Here is an 18,670-nt window from a genome sequence, read left to right as displayed (position 1 = left end):
TAATCTCATTAGGTCAACTCATATAACTGGAGCAGTTTGTAGTTTTCCAAGTCTTTGTCATGTTGACATGTTTCAGTTCTGTATATCACACCTTTCAATTTCTAATGTTAAATGCTTCCTTGTATTAAATACAATGTTTTTAAAAGAAAGATCTCACAAAATATTGCAGTAAAAACACATGTGCTTTTTCTAAAGATGACATATACAATCTGAGATCGAATGAAATATTTATATGAAAGACAATCGAGCTTCTCATCATGCTATATTTTGATAGCAGAATATAAAACTACAATAATTTCATTTGTTTGGTTGATTTGCTTTCGTCTTGTATTTTGTCTCTTAAAATGTATTTTGTGATGTTGTCCTTTAAGATTCTGTCATGTTTGGAACAGTTTTGCTTTTTGAAACATGTATTTCATTTTATTCTTATTTGATTGTGGTTATATTCACTTTGCCCCATCCCTGATGAGATTTAAGAAGTGTTCTGCAAATTGTAGCACTGTGTACTTTATGCTGAATTCATCAAATAACTGTTATTATTGACACTTAAAGAAGAGGAATTTTCAAAAACGGTCATTTGAGAGCTGAAGTGCCTTGCATTTGGTATAGGAAAATTGTAATAGATAATCGTATCATGCAATCCTGAGTACCTTTATTTAGACATTGACATATGAGTTTTGCTTTTGACAGACTATGGATATTACTCCTACAACCATTACTGACAAACTTTACAACTGCTAAAATGTTACTGCATAATGGATGTCCTTTATTATGTGGCTACATTTTCTATTCATAAAACCTGAGGCGCTTTTAGATGAAATGGTGTGCTATTGATCTCAGTATGAACAACTCCGTTACCGGCATAGGAGGAAACAATATGGTCAGGCAAGTAGAGGTGCAAAGCTGACTTCCCTGAAATGGCTTTGATTCCTTTTGTTAACCTATGTGTGACTATAGCACCTAATGACTGATTTGTGTTGCAATCATAAGCTACAATATCATGAAAAATTAAAAACTAAAAGACTTTCAAATACTTCATATCTCAACTAGAGATACAGCTCAATGGAATAATGCGGGCAAAGAAATAGCAAAATGGGCATGTTTGCATACACTTAGTTCTTTATAACATGTATTGTTATGTATCAAGTCTGCATTTAAATTTTGCTTGCTGTTCAAACCAAAACAAAACTTGAAGACATTTTGATTCCTTCTTGGCTAAAGGTCTGTATGCTGCAGATTTGTATGTCAACCTAATCTGAACTTAGATGGTTTGTTGCACTCACTGTGATAACAGAGGTTGTTAGTATTGCTTTGGAATAAGGATAGATAATAAACATTTCAAATACAAAATGTGTTTGCGTACAACTTTATCACAATCCCATGTTTCTATAAAACTTTTTTTCTATTGTTTTTTAAATTGTGCACTTTAGGTTTACGTTTTCATTTATTTATTTATTTATTGACATTTGATTGCCAGGAAAGTCCATTTGGGTAGAAGTACATTTTTAGCAGACACCCAGGGAGAAAAGCTCCAAATCATTACAAAACATTTTAAGAGCAATAATTTTACATTATTCAAAAATAAAACAAAAACACCTGCAGTTTAAATCATTATAACAAATTAATGATAATATAAAAACATTGGTTAAAGACTGATACAAGATATATGACAATCATTTAATATTTATAGAAAGTTTAGACAGTTTGTTGAGAAACCAAAGGTAAGTTAGTCTAATGCAAACAGGTATTGCAGTATGACGTGGAGGAAAAACAGGCTTATGGTATATAAAGAGAGAAAGTTAGGGAAGAAAATTTGATAGAAGTAAGGAAGTAAGTGAAGAAGGGAGAGTAAGGAGGTATAAGGAATGAAGAGGTACCTGTTCACATTTAGGGATATAGTTTATTCTAATTTTGAGTAAGAATAGAGCTAGATTTTAGTTCAGAAGTCTTTTAGAGTAGTTTTGAAAGATAGGAGGGAGGATATTGACCTGATGGACACATGTAAGGAGTTCTAGGCTTTATCAACCTTGTACGGGTACAAACAAAGTGCAGCAGATTTGATAGGTTTGTAGACAGAGAGGAATTTTTGGTCACTGGATCACAATGACAGACTGGGAATATAGTTTTTAAAGGTTAGGTATCTTAGGCTCTTCACTGATTTGTTCTAGGACTTCTTTCTGAAAAGTGCAACACACACACACACACATATATATGTATGTATATATATATATATATATATATATATATATATATATATATATATATATATATATATATATATATATATATATTTTTTTTTTTATTTGGTTTCTGGCTTGGCATTAATTGCCATGCCTTTGAGTTTTATGATGAGATCTTTGAGTTTTTGTGGTGAGATCTCCACTTAATTTCCATGACAAAACACACGAAAGTCATTTGCCCATAAATCTATGTGTATTTTGCATGTGAGTATAAATGCATCCAAAACTGACCAGTGTCCCATCTATAAATCATGCCTGGCTTCCAGCCATAATTGTTGAAGCAGCCCCTGACTCTCTACTACATAAAAATGAATAAAGCTTGTATTAAAATGGATGGCTGTACTTTTTCATTAAATACATTTTATTGTTTTCATTCTAAAGAAGAGATAGTCTATTTTTATGATTCTAGAATGGTTGGCCATTGTTGGCCAAAGCTACACAAGAAAAGGACCTTTAGTCTAACCAACAAAAACTACTTAATCTTTTCAAAGTATTTTTCATGGCTTAGATGAAAGAGCTCCATAGCCAGGATGTACACTTCTGGTAACCAAACTCTAAATATAAGGTGAACACAAAGAAAACTACTATGAAACTTAACATGAGAACCAAAATATACCTAGCCATATACATCACTAAGTAGATGTGCTTAAAAGTTCATGCCTCAATTTTCAACAGTGCTTACCTCCCAAATTAACTCTCAGACAGCTGTTAACCAGTCACCTGAGATGCATACTGATGCAGCCATAAATACTACGTAGGCGCTATTACCAGTTATAGGTCAAGAGAAAGATATGCTTGAGCACAAAGGATTCAAATAACAAAGCAAAACAAAAAAAAAATAGAAAATACGACATATTCTTATCATGTTCGTTGAAATGGGAAATTTCCCACCTTGATGATTTCATTGGGTATGAGTATCACTTGTCAATGAATCAGTATTTGGCATTTTGTAGCAGAATGCCATGTTTTGGGATGCCTAGATACCTTCCTGATACTTGTGATTTGTTGTATCTGCTGCATAAGTGAACCCATCTCAGAATCTATTTTCTCTCCTTGCCACTAATGAATAACATGAGATAAATTAAAAAGAAATGCAGATTTGACATAGTCGTATATCATTTTCTGAATTACAGGAAACTTGTCCAGTAGACCTGCCTGCAATGGAATGATGAGTTGGTATTCTATCTCCATCAAGGAGGAACCTGTAGTACATCAGCTGTATCTATTACATTTAATATGGATGGCAATCCTTTTTAAGCAATCATCTTTCTGATCTTCACTAAATAAAATTATTGCGTACAGCATCATCATGAAACATTTAAATAAGTATTCAATACAAAAGCTTTGAACAATAAAGCAAAAAAGTTAAGTTGGATAGAATCCTTATAATGTCATCATAAAATCTAATTTTGTAAAAGTTTTCCTTTTGTACAGCGGTGGTAAAACTTAGTCATTGAAACATCATACTTTGACACTTGCAACAAAAGTAAGGAATATACCTCCCATGACATATCTCCAGTTATAACTAAATCCATATCTGTTATACAGTCATTAAAAAAGCATGTGAATCAGCTGGATGCTTTATATTTAAGAAAACTGTTAACATCATCTTAGAAGTAATGACTTCTCCTCCAAAGGTATTCCCCTTCTTTGTCTTAATTCACTTAGTCACTAATCAACCCTGCTCTCATGTGTTTGATCCTCAGTAATGATGTGATAATAAATCGATATATATACATTTATCACACTAATGTAGGTTGCCTCCATCTTAAATGTTACTTTTTTCATATAGTTGAATTCTATTCTGAAATAAAACACCTTACCTTAATATTGCAACAAATTCTGTGTGTCAAAATATTGAGAACATTTCTTGAGATATAATCCAACTACTTTGCAATAATAAAAATTACATAATGTTCACTTCTCCTGCATTTCCATATAGTGCTTTCTTCAAACTATCCCAGCAAGCTATCATTAGCTTGCAAATCATATTGATACAATGAGAAAAAGTGATAAAGCCCTGATTGTAGTCTGGTGTGACCTGAGTTTAACTAGCAGCTTGGGTTCCTATTAGAGTCATCAGAATGGTAGAGAGAAGAGAGGAACATGGTGTGCCCAACCCTTATTGGAGGAAGTAAGGGAATCTATGTTCAGGTTGTTCCAGTTGTTAGATTCACTGGTGGAAGCAGGTGAACAACAAGAACATTTGTCTGTGAAAAGGTAAGGCTATTGCGGATGTCACAGAGGCAAGCATGGTCCTTTCAAACCTACCTTTGAGAAGGTAGCATTCACGTCTGAGAAGTTAGGGGTTCCACCTTACACATGGCCATTTCAAACCTACCTTTGAGTAGGTAGTATTCATGCCTGAGGAGTTAGGGGTTCCACTTTATACCTCAGCTAAGAAGGCCAGCTAGAATATCACATATGCTGTTAGAGCTCACCCTTGATGCTGGGTCAATAGTACAGCCCCTGTGATCAACTGAAGCAGGGCTTTGGCATGGAGCTGAGGCTTTTCACTGGCTGGAACATTGTATAATCCCTGTACTTCCACCTACACCTTGCACATGGGCTGTCAAGTGATAGAGTCAGGATTAATCCCATTTGGAGACTGGCACTGCAAAACTATGGAGCCATAACTTGCAAAAAGGGACTGAAATCAGTGGTGGCTCATACCCTGCAGTATAACAGTGTGAAGAGAGTATTGCACATACAGAAAAGTAAAATGAATCATAAAAAAGTGCGTTTTGGGATGCCAGTCCCTGGCCTGTTGCCTTCATAATCTTTAAACAATGTTCTGCTGTAACAACACATAATAGTTTTCCCTTTAACTCACACTTAAGGCTTGCATAAGACTGGAAATGGCATCTCAAAATAAAGTGAACACCACTTGTGTATCTATGATTAGAGACTTGGCTGCATAATAACATTAATGACAGTGCAGTACAACTGGAAGGGATCACACTGTTTTGTGCAGACAGAAACCATGCACTCAGTGGGAAGTGTAGAAGAGGGGGAGTTTGCTTGTATGTAAATAATGAGTGGTGCAGAAACTGTGACACTGTACTGTGCCACTGCTCTGCAGACATAGAGATGCAGACCCTTTTATATTTCCAGACAGTTCAATGGCATCATCATGATAGTAGTGTATATAACGCCAAGTGCAAACACTAGTGAACTTCTCACTCTGCTATATAAGTCAGTTTGTGACCTACAAAATAAAAATGTGGATTTTGCACACATTATTGCAGGAGATTTCAATCAGGCAGAGTTAAAGTCAGTATTACCCAATTATTACCAACATGTGGGATTTGATACATGGGGAATTAACACCTTGGACAAAGTATATACCAATATTAAGTTGGCATATAAAGCTGTGCAGCATCCACACTTCAGTGGCCCAAACCACATTACCATTATTGTTGGGAGGGTGGCCTAATGGTTAAGGTGTTTACCTTACAAACACAAGGTAGAGGGTCTGAGTCTCACAAGGGATAATTCCCTAGGCTTAAAATGACCCACAAGGGCAATTAGCCTAGTACTAATCTATGGACCTATGAACCTATAAGGCATTATATTAATGCCAGTATATTAAACAGCACTAATCAGGGAAAAGCCTACTATGAAGCAAGTCAAGGTATAGTCAGAGGATGCAATCACAGCAATTCAAGATTGCTTTGAGAACACAAACTGGAACATATATGAAGAGGCTGCTACAGTCGACTGACTGATCAGCTTAGACAAATGCACACAATCAGTGGTGGCATATATATCTAAATGTGTAGGAGATGTGATGATGAATAAAAGCATCATCATAAAATCAAACCAAAAACCATGGCTAACAGCCAAAGTATAAGAGCTTGTAAAAGAAAACAATGTGGCTTAAGATAAATGACAAGGATGCTCTTAGGATGGCAAGGGCAAATATGAATAGAGGGATAAGGGAGCCAAAGAGGGCATATGGAAAGAAAGTACAAAACCATTTCACCAACATGAATGACTCCAGGAGTATGTGGCAGGGAATAAAAGCATAACTGAATACAAACGGACATCAGCTCAATGTGAGGACAGCACAAAGTCCCTGGATAGGCTGAACACCTTCTACAGCAGATTTGAGGAGGGGTACTGCTCCAAGGCAATGTTATTCTCCACAGATACAGTTGATGAAGTGCTCATTCTAAAATAAGTTGAGGTGAAAAAGAACCTGTGTCAGGCGAAGCCAAGAAAGGCTTCTTGGCCAGACAACATCTTGGGTAAGGTGTTAAAGGACTGTGCTGAACAACTAAGCACTGTACTGACAGATATATTCAATATCTCCCTCAGCCAAGTGAAGGTACCCAAGTGCTTTAAAAACACAAACATTATACCACTACCGAAGGAAACCACTCCCTCTAGCCTTAATGATTACAGACCAATGGCCATCACATCCATTGTCATGAAAAGCTTTGAAAGGTTGGTCAAAAAACCTTCCAACAGCACTTGATCCCCTGCAGTTCTCATACCGTGCAAGCAGCTCCACAGCAGATGTCATCTCTGCTGCACTACATCTCACAATGGCAAACCTAGAAAATAAGGACAGTGATGTCAAAATGGTGTTTATTGATTTCAGTTCAGCATTCAATACAGTGATACCACAACAGCTAATAGGAAAACTTGTCCACCTAGATGTTAATAACCATATGTGCAACTGGATTCTGGACTTTCTGACTGGAAGACCCCAAAGAGTATGTCTGGGCAAGAACTCCTCAAAGAGCATCACTATCAACACAGCAGTACCCCAGGGCTGTGTGGTAAGCCCCCTACTATTTACTATCTTGACCCATGAACCCCAACCACGTCATTAAGTTTGTGGATGACACTACAGTTGTAGGCCTCATCAGCAAAGGAGAAGAAAAAGCTTGCAGGGAAGAAGTGATTACTCTGACTGACTGGTCTGCTAGGCATAATCTTGACCTCATTGTCAGCAAAACCAAGGAGATCATAATAGACTTCAGGAAAGTACAACTTGCTCACTCTCCTCTCATGATAAATGGGGAGGTAGTGGAAAGGGTAAAGAACACAAAATTCCTGAGGGTCTATAGCAGAGCAACTTTCTTGATTAACCAGTACCAGTCACATAGTAAAGAAGGCCCATCAATGCCTGCACTTCCTGAGCAGACTGCGGAAGGCAAGCCTCCCTCCCTCTATCCTCCCCAACTTCTATAAGGGTACCATAGAAAGTATCCTAATATGCAACTTCAAGGTGTGGTATAGAAGCTGTTCAACTGTAGATCAAAAAGCCCTACAAAAGATAATCAGTATTGCAGAGAAAATAGGATCCAAACCTCCACAGATAAAGCATCTATACACAAACATGTTACACCAGAGCAACAAAAATAACAAGTGATCCTACACATCCTACTTTTGAACTGTTCACATGCCTGTCATTTGGCAGAAGATGCCACAGCATACAATGTAAAATGAGCAAGTTCAAGAATACTATTTTCCCTCAAGCAATTAGACTCTTGAACTCTGGTATTAATCTCAGGGATGCGAGACCCTGACAAGTCTTGTGATAACCTAACAATAGTGCAATAATAATAAGACATCACAACCACCTTATCAGTTTACAAGAAAATTATGTGCAATACAAACTGCTAAATATTGCCATAGTCTGTCCGCTCATGATTGGCAGTGGAGTTTTTATGGTGTTGAGTTGCCAGCCCGGTACCCAACCTCCCGCAGAAGGCACTCACACATGCCTAGGGCCAATTTAGTGTGTCCAATCCACCTAAAGCATGTCTTTGAGATGTGGGAGGAAACTGGAGCACGTGGAGGAAACCCAAGAAACCACATGGAGGACATGCAGACTCTGCACAGAAGGCACCCCAGCCAAGGATCGAACTGGAGAGCCTCTTGCTGTGAGGTGGCAACACTAACCACTGCACCATTATTGCCACCCATGTATATGTCGTTCTTCTAAGCATGTATAATTGTATGTATGTATTTCTCTTCTCAGTTCAAGCGTGATTATGTACTTTGATTTAAAGTTCACTTGTGGTGTCTAAATAACAATAAAGTTTACTTTGACTTGACTTGACTCATTCACATGACATCAAATCATCAAACATACATTAATATTATAGATACATTACTCTGAAAAAAGGTTACATCTTGCTTAAAAATACACTTAAAATTAATATTTCTAAGTCATCCTCCACACTACCAGGTTTCTACCTTAAACAACAGATACATTTTCAGTATTCAATAGCTTCCCTGATAAAATTACCTGTGCCTAAAAAAACTTCTCCTGTAAGTGTAATCACAGACTAAAAAAAAGCAGTTTATTATACCCATGTTTTTTCAAGATCTAGCCAAGGCTACCAATCAGCATAAGACTAGCAAGTCTGATAAAAATAATATTTTACCTTATATACAGGCTTGTGGGAAACTAAGTTAATAAAAGCACATGTTTTTATACACCATGTAGCTTCCCAGTGTTCTCTTCAAAATATGAAGCTGATTATGACTGTTTTCTGTGTATGTTAATTTTGTACTCTAAACCATGACCAAACTTTCAAACAACACTTAGTTAAATCAATTATTATACACTGTCAAATAAACATAAAACCTGACCCATTTGAAAGCAACAACCAATAAATCTGTCAAGACAATAAGCCAACACCAGTCTAAATGCCTTGGTTTTGATTTACATTGCATCAATTTGTATTTACCCTCTCCATATTATTTCACCCAACTTATCACATGTAAAGGTCTTTTTTACCATTTATTTTATTGTAATTATGATCTCATCATGCACTGTGGGCTTTCAGAAATATACAGCTTTTACTTTAATTACTTCAGTGCTGTCATTTTAGTAAGTTTAATAAAGTTGTATTTATCTTCAATATATGCTGAATTACTGTCTGGCTACTTCCTAATTGTATTACATCTAGCCCCACCAGCTGACGGTGCACTCATGGACATAAACAGTTAGAAATCACACAGACACACTGTTGTTATTTAAATCAGTCTTTTTTGTACAATCAAAACTGCATCAAACATTGCTACTATATGCTACTGCTGTAATAGCAGTAGTAGCTATTTATTTTAACAAATAATTTAAGCTGTTATATTTGCATTTTACACTATTGTTTCAATTTCTGTTCGGTGTTATGATCAACTGCTGTAAAGAATAGACTTTACAATCAATGGTATTCCTTTTTCAAATAATAGTGTCTTCTTGTGCTCCTCTGCTATTTGAGGAAGTGTGCTCTAATGGTACTGTACACACATCATTCCAAGAAAACATGTTGCTTGGAAGCCAAGGTTTGCCTTCCAAAGAAACAACATAGATAACTCTCCTTTTATAATGTTGCCAGTTTGCATTTCAAATGTATACTTCCATGATGTATTTCTCAGATATTCATTTTGTAGTGATATCAATCCTATCATAAACTCTATTATTCCAAGTTATTTGCATAAAAACTGAAATATGTACTTTGACTTTTATTTACATTATGTGAGCATTTCTATGTTATTATCATTATCAGATACAATAAATTCAATTCACTTAAACAAATCATTTTCTCCAGATATTTTTTTTTGATAATGGAGTCTGTAATTCCATAGCACTGAGTATTATCTGTTGACTTGGAGATATTATTAATACAATTGTCTGCCAATGTTTCTTTTATATGTTCATTGGTACTTAATAGGTTATTGATCAATGAGGATCTCATGAAACATAGCCTTAAATTCTCAGGATAGTTTTAGCCCTTATTTTTAGTGTACAGATAACCCAGAGATGGGAAGGACTAGGATATGTTGGAATATTTATATGTTGCCCCTATCCGTGACGGGTAAGTGTGGTAAACCAGATGTGACTTTATAGATCCTCATCCATTCATCCAAATTACATTTCAACAGAGTAAGAGTAGTACTTCACTTTATGTGGAGTAGAAGACAGTTCCTTAGAAGTAAACTTCTCCATAATACATACCTATGTCTCCAGCATGTTCTATTTATGTTACAGAAGATATTGAGGTGCCTTGCGTGCCATCATTGGACTTGTGAATGTGTAATCAGTCTGAGACTAAAGGGTCTGTTGCAGCTTTATATATGAAGAAGTGGTCACCTCTCCAGATTCTGTATGATACAAAGAAGAGGTGCAAGGCTTTTAGATGGTCTACATAGTTTTTGATTCAGGGCCCTGACTGTCTTAGTGAGGAAGCATTATGGTTATTCCAATTGTGACAAGTGTTTGGTCAAATACATACTGATAGGGGAATTATAACTCAGTGATCAGCCTACTGAGTACCAAATACAGTGGAATGATTACAGACATGGACCTGAAAGCCATACATTTAAACACAATCTATACTATGATAAGGGACAATAGTGGATCCATTGTGATCTAAGGACAATTCAATTTTTACTGGTGTGCTGTCAATGTGATAGTTACAAAGGGAGTCATGCTTGACTAAGCAAATCATTATACATTTCTTGGCATTTAGTGTTCCTGCATAGTTTTTGACAAAAGCTTTTGTTTGTGACAGGCCCTCTTGGAGTATCATGGTGTTTTCTTGGGAGTTTATGATGACACAGAGTTTGTGTTCATCTACAAACTTGGTCTTCCACACTCTTAACATTAACTTTGAACTCTGAGATGCAAATATAAAAGAAGAGTGGTCAAAAGACTGAACTCTAGGACACACAATTAGGGACAAGTCTTTTGGTGGAAGTAGAGATACCCACCTTTGGGTTCCATTTGTGAGCCAATTTGCTATCCAACAAGTTAAACAAGCCTTTACATTTATCTAAGAGAATGTATCTATAATACCTGAGTAAGGAATGGTGTGAAATGCATTTGCAAGCTCTACATATGTGTTGTGCATCAATTTGCCATTATCCAATGTTACAGTATCTTTTTTTTATATCAAGCTGGCTAAGAAGGAAAGCTCTACCCTTGAGAATTCCAAACTGGCTTGGGTCAGGAGACTGGAGATTAAATTTGTCCTTAATTCCTTAATGGTCCCTTCCATAGCTTTAGAGATGTTGCTGGTCAGGATTGTGGATCTATAGTTACACAGATCCATTGGAGTCCTACTTTGTGCAACAGTCTGACTGTTGCTGTCTTCTGTTCATCTGGCACAGCGCATATCTTGAGGCTGATAATGAATATCATCCATAGGGGGCCTGAAAAGTCACCATTCAACTTGACCAGTAGGTATTCTTGTATTTTGTCTGACCCTAAATAATCTGTTCTTGGACTTAGAACATGCCTTGAGGGTTTTCTCTTCATAAAATGGATGGGAATATAGAAGTGGGTATAAAAGCTTAGACTATTGGAGGGGAGAACAGGGGTGAAGTTTGAATTACATTTGTCTGCTAGTAGATTAGAAATATTCTCTTGGTTTGACAATGTGATATAATTTACAATTAGCTATGCACAAAGCTGGGCAATGTTTCAGAGGCTTATAACATAGGTAAAGGAGGCCTTCTGGTTATCCTCCACCAGGGAGTCTATTTTTACTTCATATCTGCCTTTAGCTGACTTGATTAGGGTCCTGAGTTTCTTGTTTAGTTTAGTTTAGCAAGAGTCTTTTTAGCATCTTGAGTGTTAAATTTATTTTTGTATGCAATTTTTTTTCTTTTATCATAGAACCTGCTTATATTAAGGTTCTACCATACTGATTTATTTTTTTAATTTTGTGTTGGATTTATTCCTGAGAAGGACAGATGCATCTATGAAACTATTTTCATGCACATATAATTTGACTTTAAAGGATTTAGCAAAAACACTGGGCTCATGGTGCTTAGGCTGTGTGTTTATGAGGTAGCTGAGGTTATTGGTTTCTTAGATTACTTTTAGGAGGCCTTTGTGGTTTATTTTGTTCACTTTTATGAGCCTCAGCATATGAAGGTCTATATATTTTTTAATCTAAATTTTGTTTGTTTTGAAAATAAGAGTTTTTAACATATGATTGGACACATTAAACATGCAACAATAATCATGCCAACATAAAATGCTGTAGGTTATGTAAAACAATACATAAGAAGAAAAAAAAAAGGAAAAAAAAATCACAGCAGTTTAGATCTGATAACAAATGATACACAACTTGGAAGATAAATTATTAGTTAAACAGAGAAATGATTGAACAACTATCCAACTACACCATAAAAAGAAAGAAAAAGGGTATAAGACATTATTGTATTTTGCATTCTTTTACGGGTCTATATTAAATTGTCACCTGCTTAGGTTGGCGAACGCCTAAACATCGACACCTAAACTTCGACAAGTTAAAATCATGAACGGCCATTTCCACACAGGGAAATAAGTTGGTTGGCCAATAAGTGGATTTTGCATTGTTTACAACACAGCTTGATCTTTGAGTTAGTATATTTAGTTAGGGTTGTGTGGGGGGCAAATCCTCCCACTTAATTTCTGTTTACATTTTTTTTTTTAATTTGGCTAATGGCTTTGTTTCCCTCTGTGGAAATGGCCATTCATGATTTTATGTTGTCAACGTTTATGCATTTGACAACATAAGCGGTCGACGATTTAATATAGACCCTTATTTTTCACTTGGCAGGAAACACTTTCAGTAAAAAGAATTTTTTTTACTTTTCTCTAATGGTTGAACATTGTCCTTATTTCCAACATTTTTATAGTAATAGACAATATTGTCAGGATTTTTTCTAAGAAAATGTAGTAAATGATCTTCCACTATAGTAGTTCTTGTCATCCAATTTCTAGGACAAAGCAATTTTATAAGACTAGCTAGGATACAATTTACTTATATATATATATATATATATATATATATATATATATATATATATATATATCCATATCAGATCCATGACAGTACACTTAGCCGAAGACCAGATCACCGAGACCACATCGCCGACACAACACATCACCGACAAAGGTAAGCATAACTACTGTGGAATGGAATTTATTGCCGTTTCTGCAATAAAATAAAAAAACAAAAAGGAACATGTATATAGTAGAGGGGCAAGCCCCCTTGCACCCCCACCCCCATACTTAAATATGCCAACTCTGAGATCACACCACATTGTGGAAACAGGAATAAATCCCATTCCGCACTACTTATACTTACCATTGTCAGAGATCTGCTCTGTCGGCGATGTGATCTCAGTAATCTGGTCTTCAGGTAAGTGTTCTTTTGTGGAACTGATAGATTCCCATAAATATATATATATATATATATATATATATATATATATATATATACATATATAAAAATAAAGACCTCAATTATTGATTGTAATACTCTGGCCACCTTTTACATTTACCCAAAACTCTTCATATTTGATCCAACTGTGCCCTAGGGAAAAAAATTCCTATTGCCTCTCCAACATGTGGATGAGATGCTTGCCAGCATCAGCTTCCTTTCCCCATAGTTTTTTGCAAATCAACAATACTCTTCCTTTTTAACTTCTTTCCATTCAGCCAAAGGAAAGTTATTCCTTCTCCTATAGTAAATATATGTTTTGCACCTGTATCTGTAGGAGCTTATTATTAGTAAATCACTAGGTAAGCAGTACACTATATAGGGTTGCTGTAGCTTTTTACTCTGAACCAGTCTTCATACTAAGAGCATGAGCCCATGATTTTTCTCCTCTTCATCCAGACACTCATTGTCCAACTAGGTCTGATTTATTTATTTCAAATTGCACCCACAGCATATTGAATGGCCATTGCCCCCAATTTAAATTCTTATTCTTGCAGAGAAGAGTCTTTCAATAATATACTGATTTTTTCCCTTAATATGTCATTCTATTAATCTTAGCTTTCTTTACCTATAACTTTGTTATAGTAATAATACAATTCACTTGTTTTTATTTGTCCTCTCAGCAATCAGTTTCAAGGACATTTTTGCACTGTTAGTATCAATTGCTTTTAGCATTTCAGTTAATTCTTGTTCAAAGTGTAGAATTTCTTTATTTCAGCAGTTTTTAAATCTTTCTTCTTGATTTGCTTTTTCAGATAATGTTCTGTATGTGGAAGTGTTATCCGATTTCTTAAATATTCCATAGCTTTGAATCTCAAACATTTAGAACCAGACCAATAATTCTATGAATGACAATATGAAAATATGTTCCTACAGCTGACATTATTTTATACAATTTACACTTCAGTTTGTATATCTACTACTATATTTTATATAGTAGTATTTATCTGAAAATATTTTGCTCATGTGCCAAGATGCCATACTAAGTGATATTCCCCTTACATTTCTGGAATTACCCAGCATATGATTAACACATGACAGTTATGCATTTAATATAATGTTTCATAAACATTGCATAAATCATGAAAACATTTTTGTTTTTGAACTGTCTAAATTCATAGGTTCATAGGTCAGTACTAGGTTAACTACTCTTGTGAGACACTTTAAGCCTAGCCAATTGCCACAGTTGAGAATAATACCCTGCACCTTTTGTCTATAAGGTAAACACTTTAACCACTAAGCTTTCTACCAAGAGAAGTGCAACATACTGGCATCCCTACTATCAAAACTTTGAAATTGAGAGACTGATGAGTGTGTTCTCCACCTGCCTGCACCACCTTAGTAATGGGTGCTAACCCTAACCCTAACACTGTCCCTAACCCAACCTTAGCCTTAATCCTACACCTTAAAGTCATTACAATTTTCTTGTAACACTGCCATACACAAGACAGACTCAGACACACAAACATTCACAAAGGCACACAAACAACAGTCCATCGATCACCTAAGCTAACCCTTTCACATACTCTAAAATACACCAGCACACACACAAACACATAACATCTATCCTTCACTCATCCTTGACCCTTTCTGTCATTTATTATAATCGTAGATTGTAGATATATTTTCTGAGGTTAAAGTCTATCCAAGCAAGTAAAATGCTATTACTGTGGACAAAAAGTTATTTATTTTAAATGTTGTTTTTTCATGTTATATCTAGGTAGGTGGAAGCACTTACTTCACTAGCCACATACTATAACAGCTGTGTAAAAAATGAATGCAACTGTTTAATATCAATGCTCTCATTTCCCCAAGTCTCTATGATATTAAGATATTGATAAAACAAGCTTTTTATATTGTAAAGACTTGTTTGTGTTCTGCAGGAGTTCCACTCCTAAATAGCATCAGCTCAACAGCAACTTGACCCTTCTTCTAGACATGATATCATGTTTTGTGACTGTATCTCATTTACCTGACAGCACTTGACTCAACCCAGAGGAAAGGGTGCTTCCCTGGTCATCCTCACAATAGCAGCCAACACAGTCATCCAGTGTTTTGGATCAGCAACATGGATCCCTGTTTCCCACATCAGAGAAATCATTCTGATGGGAGACAGCCACCTGGAGATGGCAGAAGCCACCTATGACCATTAGGACCAAGAAGAGCCATTTCCATAATTAACCCTGATCCTGAGGTTTCCAGTCAGACCAGAACCAAGGCAAGTTACCTGACATTAGATACATCATGAGAGTCAAATGACGAAGAGCCACATAAAAATGATGCCATATGCAGAGGGTCAAAATGTATTTGAAGTCATCAAAGTAATCATCCGGCCAAAATGACACCCATTCCTACAATTCCTTGAATGGCCACTGCAGCTACTGCACTGCAACTTCAGAATTAATGAAATAATCATCTTTGCTGCTGCTGCACTTCTTATTTCCTAAACATCATGAATGCTGTTTTTCTTCCACCAAGAGAAGTACAAAACACTGTAATCCCTGCTACCAAAATTTTGAACTGCTGGGTGTGTTCCCTGCCTACCTGCACCACCTTAGTAATGGGTGCTAACCCTAACCATAAACTTAACACTGCCTCTTCCCCAACCCTAACCCTACAACTTATCTTCATTAAAACCTTCCCACAATGCTGCTGCTATGCAAGACAGACTCAGACACATAAACATTCACAAACACATCTATCCCCTAATCTAACCCTTATCCTTATCCTAAAATACACAGATATGCACACAAACACACAACATCCATCCTTTACTCATTACTCACCCCATCCCTAACACACACACACACACACACACACACACACACACACACACACACACACACACACACGCGCTCTCACTCTACAAATTCCACTTACATGTATCGACATTACATACCATTGAAATTAAATCATACCCCTGCATTTGTCGAACAAACATACATATGATGAAATGCAGGGGAGCCATATATATATATATATATATATATATATATATATATATATATATATATATATGTGTATGTATATATATATATATATATATATATATATATATATATATATATATATATATATATATATATATATATGTATAGTTCAGAGTAGTGGACAAGAGGTAAAGAAGAGAGTACAGACAGGATGGAGTGGGTGGAGAAGAGTGTCAGGAGTGATTTGTGACAGACAAGTACCAGTAAGAGTGAAAGGGAAGGTCTACAAGAGGGTAGTGAGACCAGCTAGGTTATATGAGTTGGAGACAGTGGCATTGACAAAAAGGCAGGAGTTAGAGCTGGATGTGGCAGAGTTAAAGATGTTAAGATTTGCACTGGGTGTGATGAGGGTGGACAGGATTAGGAATAAGTATATTAGAGGGTCAGCCCAGGTTGGAAGGTTTGGAGACAAAGCCAGAGAGGCAAGATTACATTGGTTTGGACATATGCTGAGAAGGGATGCTGAGTATATTGGGAAAAAGATGCTAAGGTAACAGGAAAAGAGGAAGGCCAAAAATAAGTTTTATGGATGTGGTGAGAGAGGACATGCAGGTGGTTGGTGTGACAGAGCAAGATGCAGAGGACAGGAAGAAATGCAAACAGATGATCCGCTGTGGCAACCCCTAATGGGAGCAGCTGAAAGAAGATGATGATATATATATTTATATATAGTTTACAATGATAACCTGGAAATGCACTCAGTAGAGTCACCATGTCATCGAACTTAAACAGTGAAAATGCAAATGTTTTTCAGTCCCCATCTCGAACCATGGTGATGTCGAGTGTTCGATATTTGCTGTTTTGAAAATGTGCTAGTTGACTTGCATGTGCCATTGGACATTGATATTCAAACTTTGCAAAATGTTTGGATTCTTGACTCATATTTTTCATCTGCTCCTTATAAACTTTTTTGTCATTTTTTTTTTCTTTGCGAACCACTGAGGATGAAACTAAAGTAAATAATGACCAAAATTTCATTTTCAGACTTCATATCCCACAGAAAATGCAGTGCAATGCAAAATCCAATATTCTAACTTTAAAACAAAAACAAAAAGATTAGTACCTTTCATCAGTTACTACCTTTCTTCCCCATTATATTTTTCTTTGTCTGAACTGTTGCGTTAAAAGAACAAAACTTGTACTGAAATTTCCCATAACCAGCTACCCAAATTTTGTTTTCAAATTTCTGAGATTTCACGGGTTTGACATTATAAGCCTTCAATATTATGAATGGAGTCCTTATTTAGACATATCTTACTGGGCATTTTTAGGAATGATTTTATTTATCTTTTCTATAATGTATTCTGATTTCCTTGTATTTATTCTATTCATCCTTCCTGTTTGCTTATTTCCTGGCATGTGTCTCTCATTTTACTTTTCTTTATTGGCATCTGTAGAGTACTGCTCTTGGATTTCTGTTGTCTATTATCCTATTGCTCTAATGTTTTATTTTGATATTCTGACTGTGTATAATCAAAAGAAATTTCCATTTGAAACTATATACCTAGTTTCTATTCCTCATCCTTATATTTTACTCCTGTTTACAATTATCTACCTTTTTTCTCATCTCTTCTTCACATCCCTTACAACTTCATACGTAACACTTTCAATTCCCCTGTTATTTGTTATCAGTTGTTGGTTTATGAGCAAGGTCTGTGACCTTTATTCTGTTAACTAAATCTCTCTATAGTATGTGTTTTGGCTGCTGAAGTCATGGTTCCAGTGCCTAGATACATCTGGTGGAGCACTGCAGTACAATCCACATACATGACTGAAATATTCACGGTATGTGCCATGCTACACAACATCATCCTGAGAAAACAGCTTCAGTAGGATCAGCAAGGGGAATGAGCACACATCCCACCACCAATGCCAAAGTCACCACAGCCACAGGTAGATGAGCTGAGTCAAAGGGGAAACCACCAGCTGCTGTGGGCGTAGGTAGACATAGGCATGCTCAAAATGCCCTCGCATTGGCTAAGAGACAGCAAATAGCACACTGAATCACTACCTAGGGGCCTAAAACCTTCTTACTGCACACATGCATATAGTAACATTGATGTCAGGCAACTCTTACAACCTTTACCTCCTCATGTATTGGCTGTATAGTGCTTGCATCAGAGACAGTAAGCTCTGAATTAAAACTGTAGCAACTACTGCATTTACAAGGTAAGCATTGAACTTAGAGTGTATTGTGTAATAA

Source organism: Protopterus annectens, chromosome 1.part2 (assembly GCF_019279795.1).
Source record: "Protopterus annectens isolate FY-2018-M chromosome 1.part2, PAN1.0, whole genome shotgun sequence".
NCBI classification, from domain to species: Eukaryota; Metazoa; Chordata; order Ceratodontiformes; family Protopteridae; genus Protopterus; species Protopterus annectens.
Note: the sequence above shows the minus strand (reverse complement) of the source record.